This window comes from Cynocephalus volans, chromosome 1 (genome assembly GCF_027409185.1).
Source record: "Cynocephalus volans isolate mCynVol1 chromosome 1, mCynVol1.pri, whole genome shotgun sequence".
In the NCBI taxonomy this organism is placed as follows: domain Eukaryota; kingdom Metazoa; phylum Chordata; class Mammalia; order Dermoptera; family Cynocephalidae; genus Cynocephalus; species Cynocephalus volans.
The window spans coordinates 218023145-218041029 of record NC_084460.1 but is presented as its reverse complement, the minus strand read 5'-3'; the positions used below and the strand labels follow the sequence as shown (position 1 = coordinate 218041029).

Here is a 17885-nt window from a genome sequence, read left to right as displayed (position 1 = left end):
CCTATATAGGACTGGCCTGTGCACTCACTGGCTGAGTGCCGGCCACGGAAAAGACAAAAAAAAAAAAAAAAAAAACACAACAACAAAAGAAAACACATAAAGCTAAGACTCTAAAATTCCTCATGTTTATTATGTTGGCATTTTTTAGTTTTGTAATGTGGGTTCTTTAGGATACACTGTCAGTTAAAGACACTAATTTTCTACGTTTTATTTCCTACAAGTTTTGGCAGCGTGCGCTATTTATGCATCATTGCCTGATGCTGACTACTTTTTGTGTGTACAGCAGTCACTTCAGATGGAATCGAAACTAGATTCCTGTGCCTTACAATTTTCTTTATATTGAAATCTAATGTCTACCACTTTATAATAGAAAAATATAGTGCCTTAGAGATAATTTTTAAGTCTTTTAAAGGTAAAATACTAAACATGCAAAAAAACCTGCACAAAACATAGACGCATAGTGTAATGAATAACTATAAAGTGAACTCGGTAACCACTGCCAAAGTCAAGAAAAAGAACATTGTTGGCTCCTGAGAAACACCCCTCCCCCATCCTTTCCTGATCATTTTCCCTTCCTCCCCCCTCCCGAAGGTTAACACTATCCTAATTTTTATGGCAATTATTTACTGCTTTTCTTTCTGATGTTTTTTAACCACCTATGTCTGTATTCCTAAACAATATAGATTAGTTTTGCATATTTTCTTTTTTAATATTTGTAAATGGAATATGTTAGGTGTTGTCTTTTTTTTCTCTCATGTTGCTAAGATTTAACCCTGTTAGTACATTTATGTAGTTCATATATTTTCATTGCAGTATAGTAATGTCTATAGTATAAGTAGTATAGTGATTTTTTTAGGAATAAATTAGTATAATATCAATGGACATTTAGATTGTGTTCCATTTTTTGTTTCTCTTTTTTGAAATTGTGTTCCATTTTTGGCAATAATAAACAATGCTCCTGTTCATGTTCTTATACGTTATGTACGTAACCATGCATTTTTATAGACAACTGTACGTATGTTTATCTTCAGCTTCACTAGATTATGCCAGACTATTCCAAAGACTATATGATTTTATACTCCCACAGTATGTGATAGATTCTTTTATTTTCTACAGTCTCATCAATAGTTATTTTTCATTTTTGCCAACCTGATGAATGTAGCCTTATCTCGTTTTAATTTACACTGCCCTGGTTACTAATGATGTTGAGCACTTTTTCAAAAACATATCGGCTAATTGGATTTCCTGTTTGTAGAATTGTCTTTTTATGTCTTTTGTGAAGATTTTCTATAGGGTTGTCTGTTTCACTCAAAAATTTGCAGCAGCGTGGCAAATAATCTTCTCTGTGCTTGGAGCACTATTCTCTTCCTAGATAATAACTTTATCTCCATTTAGTTTCTTACCGTCTTATATGCTATTATTGTTATTTGAATTTTGTATGCAATTTTAACTCCAGGAAACAAGTTCAATACTTGTACTATACAGTACAGTAGCCACTAGCTGCAGTTGACTTTTGAGCTCTTAAAATGTGGCTAGTGTACCAAAGAATAATTTTTTCATTTTATTTAGTGTTAATTTAAATTTGAAAACTGATACTTGATTTAGTAATTGTAAAAATTTTAAGTGTAATTAAACAATAATTTAATCTTTATTTAAAATAACATTCCACTGTTTTCTTGCTTTCATTATTGATCATGAAATGTCAACTGTCAAGATGTCAACTGTTGAGAAAGCAGATGTTTATCTGAGTTTTATATCAGTTATATCAGGTTTATATCAGTTCTATTTTTATAACTAAAATAAACCTATAGCTCAAGTATTTCTGATGACAGTAATAGTGTCTGAGTTTTGACCTGTAAATGTAAAATAAACAGCGGATTTCAAAGACTGAGTACGAAAATATAATGTAAAATACCTCAGCTTTTCATTATGATTACATGTTGAAATTATTATTAATTTCACCTTTTTTTACTTTTTTTTTAATGTGGTTACTTGAAATTTTTAAATTACTTGTGTGGGTGGTATTGTATTTCTGTTGGACAGCACTGTTCTCTACCATCAAGGTGAGTTAGATGTTCCTATATTTTTACCACTTTCTTTGTTTTTAATTTCTTTGGACGTCTCTGACTTTTCTTTTGGGATCTTTTCCCTTTTATTTCAGTGCTCTTCAGAAGTTCCTTTATGCAGATGTTCTGATAGCCAATTTTCTGCTTACCATATAATGTCTTTGTTTTTGCCTTCAGTGTTGAAGAATGTTTTGGGGATATTAAATTGTAGATTTGTGGTTGTTTTTCAGCACATCAAAAATAACATTCCACTGTTCTTTTGCTTTCATTATTGTTCATGAGATGTCAGCGGTCAATCTGATTCTTGCTGTCTTGAAGGAAATCTGTCTTTTAAAATATTTACTTTGGTATATTTACTTTGTCATGCTGTCTCATTATGATGTTTTTGTGTGGAATTCTTTGTCTTGCTTTGGGTTCATTGAGATTCTTAGTGTCATTGTCTTTTTAAAAAATACCAGCTGTGCCCATTCTTACTGTTTCTAGTTACCAGCTGAAAATTGCAGTTTTGTCTTTTATTGGCATAGTAGTCATAGTTCATTTGTTGTCTTTGTGACAGTTTCTAAATTTTTTATGAGTCTGTTTCTGCTGGCTCATTATGTTGTTTTTTTTTTTTTTTTCTTGTGTGCCTGTGTGCTGATTCTTGTATTTGAAAAATTGTAGGAACATATGAGTCCTAGAATAGTGGTATCTTTCTTAAGAAGGCTCATTTTTCTAGGAAAGATACCTAGGGATGCTACCAGTACCATGTCACTTTGTTCATGTTTGAGATTTGGGGTTCCTTCTGTTATCCACATGACATTAAGCAGGGCTTCAAGTTTATGTGAGTCCTACTTTACTACCAATTTTTCCTTATCCTGATGATGTTGCCCTTAAAGACTCAACTTAAATTGGGTTATGGTTTATATGAGTCCCCAGCTTTGGTGGGCACTGTACTTAGACTTTTTAGCCCAGCAAAGCTTCCAGTGGCCCATGCTTGTTTCTTGGCCTTTTCTTCTGCATAGGCTAATGTCCTCAGGATAAATGTGATTGGGTGTGTGGTTTATTTCTTGTTTACCTTCTCGTACATTTTGGCATGTAATTTCATGCTGCCTTATTTCTTATTTTTATTATGAAGGTTTTTTGTTGGCCTCAGCAGGATGGTTGGTCCAGTCTGCCTGTTACCATAAATAGAACCCTCATCCTCTGTTTTGTTTTTTTTTAGATAGTTTTAAATTTCTTAAATTATATTTGTCTCTACAGTATGCAAAGCCACATTAATGAATTTAGAAAATATTTCTAAGTAGTTTCTTTTCTCTCTCTCTCTTTTAGCAGTTTCAAAGGCAAAATAACACATGCTGAAAGTTTCAACTACTGCTACATGGCTTATTATCAAAATAGCTAATACCTCTTTGTCACAGTTTAGGTTCTCCAGAATATTTAACATCAGATTTACCCCATGGTGGACCAAAATGGTTGGGCCTTTATCCCCTCACTTTGCTTAGTCCTAGGAAGAGTGTGATGTTGAACAAGGTGGCTGTCAGTAGTCCTCATTTCCCCCCTCTAGTGGCAAAAACTTTTAAAACTTTCTTGGGTTGATTCTTTTGGTATTTATCTTCATATCTCTAATAACATTTTATATTTTACCTCTTGATTTTTTTTTTTTTTTCAATTTTAGGCATTATCTGTTGATTTACTACTATGGATCATGCAGATTTAGCTTTTTTCCCCCACAAATACCCCAGCCATTACCTTATCTTCCTGCTGATATCTTAGTTTTTGGTAAATGACCATTCAGCATTTGTTTAGCTTTTAAATATTTATTGTTAGTTCAGTCCCAAACTATCTGCTGGTTGTCAACATATCCTCTCCTTTTATTCAGAAGTATCAAGTACTTTTATCAGTTTAACCACCATCATGAAAATTCTTCTAAAGTGTTTTGATCTGCTTCAGTTTAGATCCCTTGCTTAACATGGTTACCACTTGTAGCCTCTATCCTGTGGTGGATCCCCTGTTTACTATATCCTTTGTGATTCTTTGTCTTGTGTACCTCCCTCATTTTGGTTCATTATATTAGCTTATTTAGAAACAAATGTTTTGATGCATTGTATTTGTGCAAATTCTTTTTATTTTACCCCAACTATTGGTTTGGCCGGGTGTAGATTATAAGCTGGAAATTGTATTTCTTTGGAATTGTGAAGGAATTCTTAGTATCTGATGTAAAATCTGAAGTCATTTCTATTTCCAACTCTTTGCACATCCCTTTTTATCTCTCCTCTGGAAGCTTCTACAATCTGTTTGAAGCGTATAGAATCTTTGTTGTATCTAGGTCTGAAATCACAGTGATGTGACTTGTTATTGAGTCTATAGTGATTCATTTTGCCATCCATTTTATGGGTTGTTTCAGTCTGGCAATTTGTATCAGTCAGCTCTGGGAAAGTTCCTGATATTTTCCCCTTTGATTTTTTGCAGTTTAGGTTCTAGAACTCTAATTAGACATTCTTATTCCTGAACCTCTTTTTCTCTCTCTTTTTTTTATTCATTTTTTTTGCTTTACACTTTCTAGTAGTTTTACTTTTTCAGACATTTGAGACTTTTACTTCTATTGTCATACGTTTAGTTTCTAAAAGCCCTTTTTTAATCTCTGTATTTTGATGACATACTGTTTTTTTTAGATCTCTCTATGAATTTAACTAAGCTTTTGGAGTTTTGTTTTGAGGTTGTTTTCTCCCTGCATTCTCTGTTTCCTCCACATTATTCTTTCTTTTAGTATGTCTTGGTCTTTCTCGTCTTACAGGCTTCACTCGGCTGTGTTATAATTCTTGGCTGTATGTTCAGGTTTATGTCAGGGGCATCAGAAAATCATTTCAGGGCTCCATGAGTATGTCTGGGGCCTATTAGCTATTGATGGTTCTCAACTATGGAAATATTTGGCTGAGGCATTTGGGTGGGGGGCAGGGGGTGAAACCCACATGTCAGTATCTTTAGGTATTTGGAGACCTTTTCTCTTGGGCTAATAAGAGTCCGATGAGAAGGATTTTTCAGTCTCCTGCTTCTAACATTAGTGATTCTCAGCTGGGGCATTTTGGCTCTGCAGGGGTAATTTGGCAATATGTAGGGACAGAGGAGTAGTATTTGAATGTCGTGGTAGGTTCCTACTGAATACTGGTGGCTAGAAGTTGGGGATACTGTTGAACATCCTACAATGCATAGGACAGCCCCTACAATAAAGAATTACCCAGTTTAAAGTATCAGTAGTGCCTATCCTGAGAAACTGTGCTCCAGCGTATAAACCTGATTGCCAGTTCTCTGTGAACCAGGTGAAATAAGAGAGCTCCAGAATCTCAGCATTCAATATATAAACATTCTACTAGTACACTCAATTTTGGTTTTGTCTGTGGTACCCTCATCTTCTGCTGTGCCTGTGCCCTCTAGTTTAGAGTCTTTCTGTTTTATCCTCTATAGAAAATAAGCCTGTTGTCTTCTGATGGACTGGGTTAGGGACTTGCATTTAATTTAAACCATGTTAGCACTGCGGGTCTTTTTGGAAGTAGCTTTTGCTAGTGAATAGCAGCCAAATTGAAAGACTGATTATTAAGTGAATTTGGTGTTATATGTTTATAATATTTGGACAGGATTGGCCGATGAGATTGGGTGACTTTGTACATTTTACTAAATGCATAAATAGAAAAGTAGGACGTGAGCTGAAGATTATAAACTTGTGTGTAGATAAAATCTAGAGTTGACAGTTCTCCACTATCCTTTTGTTTTATTCCACTTTTCAGTCCAACTCCTGTGCAGAGTGCTGATCTTCAAGCGAGTATGTGTTGGGATTGTTTCTTTGTCCTAATCTCTTTTTACCCTCAATCCTGTATTCTCATCTCCCTCCTCATAAAAATGTAACAAAATTTTAGTCCTATCCTACATTCTAGATTAATAGGGAAATTGAGAATACTATGAAGTTTTGACCAAAGGATTGAGGTCAGACTTTTCAGGATTAAAGTTCTAAGTCTGTTTGCTTTTCTTTTGGTACACACATGCATGTTTTTGCTTTCTCTTGTGTGCTTTCGTCTTTCTACTTTTTATCAAAACTTACTATTTTTTAAGATAGATAACCCAGATATGTCAATTTATGTTGCTCTCCTAAAATAACCACTTCTAAGTTTTGTATTTGTCTTAATCAACTAACTTTATAATGAGTAAATACCAAAAATATTTCCCCTAAAAAGCTGGATTTCAGCTAATAGCCATTAAACTTCAGTTGTTTGTATTTTGTCTGAAATGTGATACATAGCACCTCTCTGCTGCCATCTCTGGTGAGCATCATATTCTTAAAGATTTATGTTAAAACATATTTTATATTTGTGATATATATTTTAAAGTTAATATAAAATTTTGGTATCACAATACCCACTTAGAAATTTATGTAGTCAAGTTATAGAGTACAGTATAGGATTTGATTTGAATGTGCAAGATACTTTTAAAAGTTACAAAAATAAGTAATATAAGTAATATACATTCACTATAAAAGTTATGAGAAAAAATGGAAATCACCTGTCATACTATGAGAAAAAATGGAAATCACCTGTAATACCTGTACCTAGAAAGAATTCTAAGATACTAATATGTGTAATTTTAGTCTTTTTAAAATGTTTTTATACGCTTATTAACAGAGTGGGATTATATAGCTGTCGGGTCCACCGCCAGCCGACTCGAACAGCCCTAGCCTCATTCTTTTTGGTGGGCGAGCAAATGGCCCGGATTCCTCTTTCCCTCCTGTCCCCTTTGGAAGGAGACGGGGGGAAGAGAGGCGTGAAGAGAAGTGAGCACAGCCGCCGGCCCAACCAGCCCGGTTAAAGGACACTCAGACGCAGCGGGGGTTCTGTCAAGCAGTTCCGTTTATTATCACAAGAGCACTTGCTTTTAAAGGCAAATGGGGAAGGGATGTTTTTTTACATAATCCTATTGGCTTAAAGGTAAAGGGCATGCATCCTGTCTCAATGCCTAGCTTATTGCAATCATGCAGTGTTCACGAGCGCGGAAGCGCGTATTTGGCCAATAAGGGCTAAGGCAAGATTCCCGCAGACACTCCCACCCTACTTTCTCCCGGCGCCGTCTTAGGCTGCCACATTAATACGCCCTTGTGGGCCCATAATGGCGCCACTTGTAATGTCACTTAAGGTGGCGTTAGTTTTTAAGGCCCGACATATAGCTTTGTCTGTTACTTTTGAAAAAAGTAATGCATAGTGACATCTTTCCATTATACTGAATACTCATAATAATATGTGTGTTTGCTTTATATTGCAAGACTGTCTTCCCAACCTCTGGGAATTATATTTGTCAGTAGTGTCATGATTGGTGTTGACAAGGGAAAATAGAATATAAAAATTTTTCTTGCTTTGGTACGTAAATGTTCCTGAAGCATCTGATTTCTTTTAGAAAACAACAACAACAAACAATGAGTGAGTTTTAAAATATTTTAGTAGCTAATATTTCACTTGAATTATTCTGCATACATTGGTGTAGGGTCACAATCTGCTAAGGCAGATTTTTCCCTTACATTTTATTTTACAGAGATTTTTACTGTATTTTATAGGTTGTCTGCCTTACTGACTTGAAACTACCTTTTGTACTTACATTTCATTTTTACAGATTTTCCATAAGATTGTGTTCTCAACTGGCTTTTTTACAAATTATTACAAAAAGGGTAAAGAATTTTTGTTGTGGGGTTTTTTTTTTTTTTTTTTTTTTTTTTTTTTTTTTTGTCTTTTTCGAGACCGGCACTCAGCCAGTGAGTACACCAGCCATTCCTATATAGGATCCGAACCCACGGCGGGAGCGTCACTGCGCTCCCAGCGCCGCACTCTCCCGAGTGCACCACAGGCTCGGCCCGGGTAAAGAATTTTTGGATCTAGGTTTTTGCACATATTTTGGCTCTCATATGTTAACTGCAGTGGAAAGTAAAACTTGTGACATCGATCCTTTTTTCCTTTTTATCTTCCTTCCTTTTTATCTTCTTTCCTATGGTTGATGTTTATTTTATTTTATTTGTTAATGGCTTTTTTAATAGCATTTTTAACTCATAAAATGCTCTTAATAGGCTTATTTTTTAAAACTATTTTAGGTTTGGAGAAAAATTGAGTGGAAAGTATGTATAGCAAGTTCTCATATATCCCTGCTTTCCCCCTGTGTAATCCCCTCTACCATTAATCCAATTTCCCCTATTATTAACATCTTATCTTAGCGTGGTACATTTGGTACTATTAGTAAGCCAGTGTTGAAACATTATTATTAATAAAAGTTCTTAGTTTACATCAGGGTACAGTCTTTTTGTTATATATTCTATGGATTTTGACAAATGTATATTCACATGTATCCATCATTACAGTATCATACAGAATAGTTTCACTTCCCCCAAAATCCTCTGTCCTCCACCATTTCTCCCTTCCCTTGAACCTTTTACAACCACTTATCTTTTCACTATTTCTATTGTTTTGCTTCCAATAAACATTAAAATGATAATAAAGGAATATTATAAACAATGCTACGTCCACAAATTTGATAACCTAGTTGAAATGGATTAATTTTTTAAAAGACACCATCTACTAAAACTTACACAATAAGAAATAGATCATCTGAATATGTCTATATCTATTAAAGATATCGCATCAATAATTAATAACCTTCCAAAACAGAAAGCACGAGGCCCAGAAGAGTTCTCTGGTGAACTCTACCCAACATTTAAGGAACAAATGTTACCAGTCCTCTGCAGTTTCTTCTAGTAAACAGAAGCTGAAGGAACAAATGATACTAATTCTCTACAATCTCTTCCAGAAAATAGAAGCTAAAGTAATTCTATGAGGCTAGCATTATTCTAATAAGAAAACCAGACAAAGACTAGAAACTTACCATTACTAGAAAGGGAAGCTACTGACCAATATCTCTCAGGAACATAGATGTAAAAATTCTCAACAAAATACAAGTAAATTAAATCTCACAATATAGAAAAAGAATTATACAACAAGACCAAGTGGGATTTATATCAAGTATGCAAGGTTGGTTCAACATTTGTAAAGCAATTAATGTAATCCACACCAACAGTAAAAAGAGGAAAAAAATCATATAATCTTACCAATAGACAGAAAAAGCATATGACAAAATACAATACCCATTCGTGATAAAAACTCTGAGCAAATAGAAGGAACTTCCTCAACTTGGTAAAGTTGTTGAGAAAATATGTATTCTGTTCTTTTTGGATGTAGTGTTCTGTAAACGTCCATTAGATCAGTTAGCTGATGGTGCTGTTCAGTTCTAGTATGTCCTTACTGATTTTCTGCCTGATGGCTTGGTCAGTTACTGATAGAAGAGTAATGATGTCTCCAACTATACTAGTGGATTCATCAGTTTCTTCTCGCATTTCTATCATGTATTTTGTTGCTTTGTTGTTAGGCACATACACATTAAGGATTGTTACATCTTCTTGAAGAATTGACCTCTTTATTATGTAATACCCTCTTTATTCCTGATACTTTTCCTTGCTCTGAAGTTTGCCCTGTCTGAAATTAGTATAGCAACTCCACCTTTATTTTGATTAATGTTAGCATAGTATAATGTTTTCTTTAATCTGTGTCTGTATTTAAAGTGGGTTTCTTACAACATATAGTTTTCTTTTAAAAATCTACTCTTGACAGTCTGTTTTTTAATTGGTCTATTTACTTTAGACTATTGACTTTTAAAGTCATTACTAATATCGTTGGATCAATATCTACCGTGTTTGTTCTGTTTTTTTTTTTTTTTATTGTCTTTGTTTTTTGTTTCTTTTTATGTCCTCCACTCTTTTCCTGCCTTCTCTGGTTTTAATTGAGCTTTTTATATGATTCAATATTTTTTCCTCATTTAGCCTATCAGTTATAATTCTTTATTTATTTATTTTTTTAACTCTTTTAGTGGTTGCCATAGAGTTTGCAGTATACGTTTACAACCAATTCAAGTCCATTTTCGAATACCACTGTATCACTTAGTGAGTAATCCAAGTACAATATAACAGTATTCTCAATTCTTCTCTCCCATCCCTTATAACATTTCTGTTTTTCATTTTACTGATTTATAAACTATGAATACTAAGTACATTTTTGCTCTTATTATTTTGAAAAAATTGTTACATGATAGGTCAATTAAGAATAAGAAAAATAATATTTTATTTTATCTTTGTTTATTCCTTTTCTAACACTCTTCCTTTCTTTATGTATATCTGAATTTCTGACCTACATAATTTTCCTTCTCTCCAAAGAACTACTTTAAACATTTCTTGCAAGGCAGGATTAATGGCAACACATTTCCTCAATTTTTGTTTGTTTAGGAAAGTCTTTATTTCTTCTGCACTTTTGAAGGAAAATTTCCCTTCATGCAGAATTCAGATATTTTTTTCTTTCAAAATTCTAAATATTCTGTTTCACTTTATTCTTGCTTACATGGTTTTGGAAGAAAAGTCTTATGTAGTTAGCATTGCTCTTCTATAGGTAAGGAGTGTTTTTCCCTCCAGCTTCTTTAAAGATTTACTACTTGTCTTTAGTTTTCTGCAGTTTGAATATGACATGTCTAGGTGTCGATTTTTTGGTATTTATCCTGCTTGGTGTTCTCTGAGACTCCTGAATCGTGATTTAGTGTCTTTAATTAATTTTGGGAAAATGTCAATCCTTATTCAAATGTTTCTTCTATTCTCTTCTGATATTTTCATTATGCGTATGTTACACCTTTGTAAGTGTCTCACTGTTCTTGAGTATTCTTTTCCATCTTTTTCATTCTTATTTTTCTTTGATTTTCAGTTTTGGAAGTTACTGTTTACATAACCGCAAGCTCACTGAGTCTTTTCTGGGTCACGTCCACATTGTTGAGCCCATCAAAGGCATGCTTTATTTTTGTTATGTTTTTGACCTCTAGCATTTCCTTTTGATTAGAGTTTCCATCTCTGTTTATATTTCCAGTCTGTACTTGCAGGTTGTCAACGTTTTCCATTAGAGCCTTAGCATGTTAGTCATAGTTGTTTTTGATTTCCAGTCTGATAATTTCATAATCTTTGCCATATCTGAATCTAGCTCTGTTTCTTTAATCTCTTTAAGGTGTGGCTTTTAGTTTTTGTTTTTGTGTTTTGGGTTTTTTTGTCTTTTAGTCTGCTTAGTATGCCAGACATGATGCCGCTATACACTTGATGTACCAGGTATAAGTAATTGGGGTAAATAGGTCTTTAGTGTAGACTTTATATTTATCCAGCTTCCAATTAGATTGTATTTATTGTTTACTGTAGCTATAGCTCCAGAGGCTAAAAACTTCCTCTGTGTCCCTGCTTTTGTCATCTGTTTTCCTTGTTTTTTTCAGAGATTTTATAAGATGCTGTTCTTCCATTTCTAATCCATCCCTTCTTATTATACAGAGCCCTATTGATGTGGTTGTAAGGTATGGAGGGAGGGGAACCATTCTATAGTCCTGTGATTCAGTCTAAGATTTTTTGTGTATGAGCCTGTGTTCCTGGGCTTTTACTTTCACAGGTGCCTCTTATGTCTTCCCTCCCCATCTCATGTGTCAGGAAGACTACAGAGGTCTGGAGTTGGGTATTTCCCTGTCAGGGTGGGGGGGAGTTGGCGCTCGGGGTCGGGGGAGTCGGCGCCCTCACCGGCGCCCCAACAAGTAGCTAAACTGCGCTCAGCTCAAGGGAACGAGACCGAAGATTACTCCCTGCCTCCACCTCCCTGTGCGAGAGGGAGTGGGGTGGGAGAGCCCAGGATATAAGTAAGTGCAGCCACCAGCCCCAACCCGGCTTGCAAAGGAACACTCAGACGCGGTGGGGGTTCTGTGAAGCAGTTCCGTATAGTCAACTCAAAGCCTACATATTTATGCATGAATGGGCAGGGGATTCTGGCAGGGGTCTCCACCTAACAAGCCTATCACCCTATAGGTCATGTGTGCATGCATGGCTCCTGCCTATGCTTATAGTAAAGATCATGAAGTGTCCACGAGCCTGGAAGGCTCTCTGCACCAATAATGCTAAGCCCCGTAAATGGGGTGAGGTTTTACCCGACACCATAGTCACTCCCCCTTTACATCCTGCAGGCGCCATCCTGAACATGTGTGAAGAACAAAGGAGGGAACAAGCAGTCGTCATTAGGTGTAGCAACCATCTGTGCCAGGAAGGTAGCTGCCACCCAACATCTCCCTCCTTCAGGTCTGTCAGGCTCTGCTAAAACCCCAGTTAGGTTCTGGTAAAATAATTTACCTTGAGGGAAAGACTTATTAAGGAGAACAGAATGTTCTTGTTGTATTTCAGTATGGCAACTTTTCCCCTCGCCCTGCTGATTCTCTCTGTGATAACCTGCTAGGAAAGTGTTGAAGCCTCCCCAAGACTGGGTTTCCCTGGACTGGAGTTTTTAGCTCTCAAGCTTGTCTACATTGAGCCTTCAGCAGTACCCTGATACCAGCTCTACTGGTAGTTCAGTTTCTACTCCTGCTCTGATAAACTGTGATTCTCTGTATCTGCCAGTGTCTTCAGTTATGGGGAAAACACTTTACAGTGTGACCTCAGTTCTCTGATGAATCTAAGAGTCATTGCTTTCAGTTTGTTCAGCTTTTTTTCTTGTGACATGAATATCAGTTTACTTGCCAGATCAGAAAGTCTCGATCCTTTCTGAACCAAAAATTATATGTTATTTTTTTATATTAAAACAATATTAGTCAAGACTGTAGTTGTTGAAGAGTAATAGTCTTTTGTTGTGTGTGTGTGTTTGACTTAGTTAAGCAGTCTCCTACTACTGGATATTTTTTTTATAACCAGTGGTATATTAAATATCCTCATAGGGCATGTCTGTGATTCTTTCCGTGCACATCTGTAATTACTTCTTTTTTGTGTAAAGTCCTAGAGGTGGAATTGCTGAATGAACGGCTGTACAAAATTGAGGCTTCTAGTAGTATGTGCTTGTATTTATTATAATATGTGTTATGTAATATGTATGTGTTAGTTCCATTAACCACAACTTCACTGATCCTGACTAAACCAAAACATAATTTTATTTTAGTCAAAGGATGGCATCTCATTTAATCTTTTTTTTAACAGAAAGCACATTTTTCTTGTTTATTTTTAATGAGGAAGAATTGCATTTAAAGATGGATTTATTTTGTTGTTTTCCTAAGTTATTTTATATTAGCATCAGGGTATCATTTAATAATTTTGCCACTTATCAGTGATAGTTAAAAACAGTGAAATGTGTGAAACAATGGAACTTTTCAGTTTACTGCATTAATACAGTAATCACTGAAATAAGAGTCATTTATAATTTTTTTGATGAAGCAATAAGCTCACATGACTAAATTTATATATTTTCATCAGTAAGCATATGTAGTTTAACAAAGTACAAATATAGCATTTCAGTGGTTAAATTGAAGTTTGGGAACTAAAATTGAGTACTTCACAGTTTGAAGGAATCTTGTAGTCTAACTTGTCTTGGGAAGAATGGTCATCTTTTAGGCCTATTTCATATATATTAGACACATAAAATTGGGTTAGTGGGATTTTTGTTTGATTTCTCTACAATAGTATTAAGTATTAGAAGTGATAGCAAAAATCTTGTTCATGATTTTATTGGGAACATCTAATATTTCACTAATTAAAGTTAGTTTTTGATATCTAACCTACTTCAAATTAAAGAACCACATTTCTAGCTTTCTAAGAGGTTTTTTCTTATTTGTGCTATTTGCTAATAAATATTTGATCAAAAGTCTTTTGAGTCTGTTTATGAATTCTGTGTGAACTTGATCTGTAAAGATTTTTCTACCCTAACTTTGTACAATTTCATTAACAAGTTATACTAATTGCACAGAGTAAAGTTAAAAATCTGTATCTAGACATTGGATTATTATTTAAATGCCTTTCTTCTTCCTTGAATGTTTAGTTAAAAATTCAATCTCAAAATTGCCTGGGCCTATAGACTTTTTTGTGCATAGTATTGAGAACACTTTCTGTTCCTTCTGTGATTACTGATTTGTGCAGGTTTTCTACTTCTCCTGTACTTACTGTTGATTATTAATTCTATAATTATTTCATCAGTTTTGTGCTTTGATCTTTATTCTTTGTTATGCACTCTTTTGGTTTATTTAGACGAGATCGGGCGCGTTCAGGGTGGTATGGCCGTAGACTCTTTTGGTTTATTTAGTTTCTTTTCTAGCTTTCTAAGTTGCATTTTGTAAACTGCATATTTATGTTCTTTTTTACTAGGTTTTGTTTATCCCATATAGTTTTTCTCATTTCATTGTATAGTCTGAGTCTTCTTGTATCTCATTGAGTTTCCTTAAGATTGTTACTTGGAATTCCTTTTCAGTCATTTCAAGGGTTTCTTGCTCTATGTGGTCTGGTACTTGAGAATTATTGTATTCCTTTGGTGGTGTGATATTTCTTGTTTTTTCGTATGTCTAGTATCTCTACATTGATGTCTGGTCATCTGGTAGAGTAGTGGCTTCTTCTCTTACTCTGGAGTGGACTTTGAGGAGAGACTTCTTCCTGTAGTTGTGCTTTATATTAACCTTGAGTAGGGTGTTTTAGTATCAGTTCCAGGTAGATGCAGCAGCGTAGTTTTAGTGTGGGTACTTTGGCTGTATTCAGTGTTGGAGTTGCACGTGAGTGCCTCCATGGCCTAGGCACTAGGGCACTTAGTGATTCTTTGCTGAGGTTAGTGACAATGTTGGTTCATTGGTGATGTGGGCAAGCTCTTAAGTTCTTGGGAGAAGTGCCTGGGTGCCCTGTTGCTTTGGTTGGAGTGGGTGACCCCGCAAGTGTCTCATGACCCTGATGCGTGCACTGGGGTATATTGGAGCTCCTCAGTTTGAATGGGTGACCATGGGTGGGGTTTCTCTTTCCTCTTTCCTACAGGCAGAGGCTCCTTCTCAGTCCTTCCTTCCCCTGATTGGGGAATGGGTTCGTGGTGATTGGTAATTTTCTTTCTTACTCTATTTGGGTATCTTGGTTTCTGCATTCTCAGGGGGTTCTGCGTGTGTCTCTCTGGGTCAAGGCAGTTGTATGGGCTGTGCATGTACTTCCCACCACCAGGTGTGCCACCACATGTGGCAGTGTAATTCCCCCAGTGGGTTGGGCCACTGGGTCACAGATCTGTACTCGCTCACCTCTTTCCCTGGGCTCAGCTGGTGACTCTCCTTCTGTCAGTGCAGTTGAGTGGTCTGTGGGCCATCTTCACAGCAGTGATAGTAGCTGCTGTGGCAACAAGCTGTCCTTGCAGCAGAAGTGGCTGTGGCAGTGTCTGCGGCAGTGGTGGTGGATGCCCAGGGTTGTTGAGGTTCCTGGCTGCACTTCCTGCCATCTCCTAAGTTTATTTAATACCAAATCTTTGTCTCTAAGTCCTACCTCGGTTACATCCTGTAGATTTTGTGATATTTTGCATTATTTTTCTGCAGAGGGTATTTACAATATTTACATTTGGTTCTGTTCTGGATTATCAGTAGTGTTTTTTGGTGAATTCTAAAGAAGATATATTATCTGTTGCTGCATAGCAAACTACTCCAAAAAAAGTAGTGGCTTAAAGTAAACATTTATTTTCTTACATGGTTCTGTGGGTCATGGATGGTTGTGGTTCCTGGTCTCATGAAGTTATAGTCAAGATGTCAGCTGGGATCGCAGCCTTCCAAAGGCTTAACAGGAATGGAGAATCTGTATCCAAGCTGATGCACTCATGGTTGGCAGGACTGCTGACTCTTGGCAAGAGGCCCTAGTTCCTTATCATGTGGACCTCTTCATAGAACTGCTTGACCGTCTTCAGGATATGGCAGGTGGCCTCCCCCAGAGCAGGTTATCCTAGAGGAGACTAGGCCTAGTGTCAGAAGTCACATTTCATCATTTTCACAATATCCTGTTGGTTACAGTGGTCAGCCCTACAGAGTAGTAATAGATTATACAAAGGCATGAATACCAGGCAGTGAGAACGATTGGGGACCGTTTTGGAGGCTGGTTGAAATAAAGTGGAAATGCCATGTTTTCTTTAATAATGTCAGGAAACCTAGCATTTTGAGACCTCCTCTCTTTAGGAGAGCCAGAAAGTTATGTGAGGTACCACCTCATCTTCTCAGCCCTCAGTCCCTATTCCAGTTGTGTTCTGAAGCAGCTGTCACTTTATGTAGAAAACTGTAGTTGGTGGCCTTCAGTTGGGTACAAATGGAGCTACTCAAAATTAGAGATTGGTAAACTCCTTTAATTCATTTACCTCAACTCCTTGATGATCCTCATTCTGCTACTTTAGGTCTTAGGGTTATTCTGGAGTTCTGTTGGGAAAACTTATTTTTTATAGAAATCTTCTTTTACCATTATGGGGTTGTAACCTCCTTGATTCTAGTGGATTTTGAGTCATGGTGTTATAGCCTTCTTGATTCTAATGGATTTTGAGCCCATGTGCTTTATATCTTCTGGAAATTCCTCAGCATTCTGTTCATCTCAGCTTTTTAGCTTTCTGATGGCACAGATTTGTCCTTTTTGTTGTTGTTTATTCTACAACATCAGTGACATTTCTGAAGGAAGTCAAGATAAATTGGTGCGCTCAGTCAGACTTCTTAAACAGGATGTCTGTTTGCTTATGAGCCTGCCCTTCAGTCAGGTTAGACTCCCCATTAAGTAGTCTGCTCTGCCTCCAAAGGGAGAAAAAAGTATTCCTCCATGTGCTTAGTTAGAAAAGATAGTTTTTATTAACAAGTAGAGAGCACCATAGATTTAGTGTTGGAAATTCCATGTTTGTTTACCTGTGGCCGTTTCAAGGGAATAATATACATGTCATGAACTAGCTCTGTCTTATTTTAGAGTGGAGATTGAGTGGGAAGGATGTGTTTCAGTTTTTTTCAGCTTGAGGATTGAATTCTACCTGTACCCAGTTAATGAGACTGGTGCTTGAGGGTAGTGGTGGTTATTGTTTTCTTTACCTAAAGGGTTATGGAGTAGTATTTTATTGGGACAGAGAATGGTGTTTACCATTCTCTGAAAAAGGTGTATGAAGAGTCACATGACAGTAAGAAATGGTTCATTTGAATCTATCTGTTCATAATTGATCATCAGTTAGTTAGTTATCTCATTGAAAGATCTTTAACTTCTGGGAAATTGAAGGTTTGCAGGAAAGGATGGAAGTACGGTACCCAAGTTCTTAATCTGGATCTGCCAGCAACTAGATCTGTAGGTAAATATGTGTCTCAGTTTTTTCATATGTGAAAATGGGGGAGCTGTATTTGGTGATCTTGCTGAAATGTAAGCGAGTCTACAAGTTTTATGGAAACACGTTAGAGATTGTAGTGCTTTAAAGTCATCATGATGAACAGTTATTTTGAAATACAAGGAGTAACTTAAGTTTTCTGAGCATTCTCCTGGTTTGGAATCTGCAAAGGATTAAGTTTTTCTCTGTAGTGTATAATGTTATATAAGAAAAAGTTCTAAGGCATGTAATAGTGCCTTTCTAAAGAAAAAAAATTTTTTGACCCCCCCCCCCCCCAAAAAATGAATGTAACTCAGATTTTCATTTATCCTGGCAAGGTTACCTAAGCATGCTGGTGGGGCAGTGGGATAGAGAACTATGTATGTTCATTAGTAAAACACAATTGGAGAACATTGTTCATTGATCCTAGTACTCAGAGTATAGGAATTTGGTCTCCTGTGCTTCCTGCTTAAGCTGAAAAGTCTCATTAGAAACAACATACTGTTCTTAAAAGTTTTTAGGGAAAATTCTAAGATTTTGGATTCACATGGGTAATTTCTAAAAATTCTTAAATAGTTTCTAAGGCACTGTTACTTGTGATTTTATTCTTACAAAAATA

The 17885-nt window shown here is 36.1% G+C and overlaps 1 protein-coding gene across 4 annotated transcripts in view; it reads left to right on the top strand.

The window, feature by feature from the left end:
- ORC4 (origin recognition complex subunit 4) overlaps window positions 1-17885 on the top strand; it is an 80634-nt gene that overhangs the window by 1287 nt on the left and 61462 nt on the right. The window lies entirely within an intron of this gene.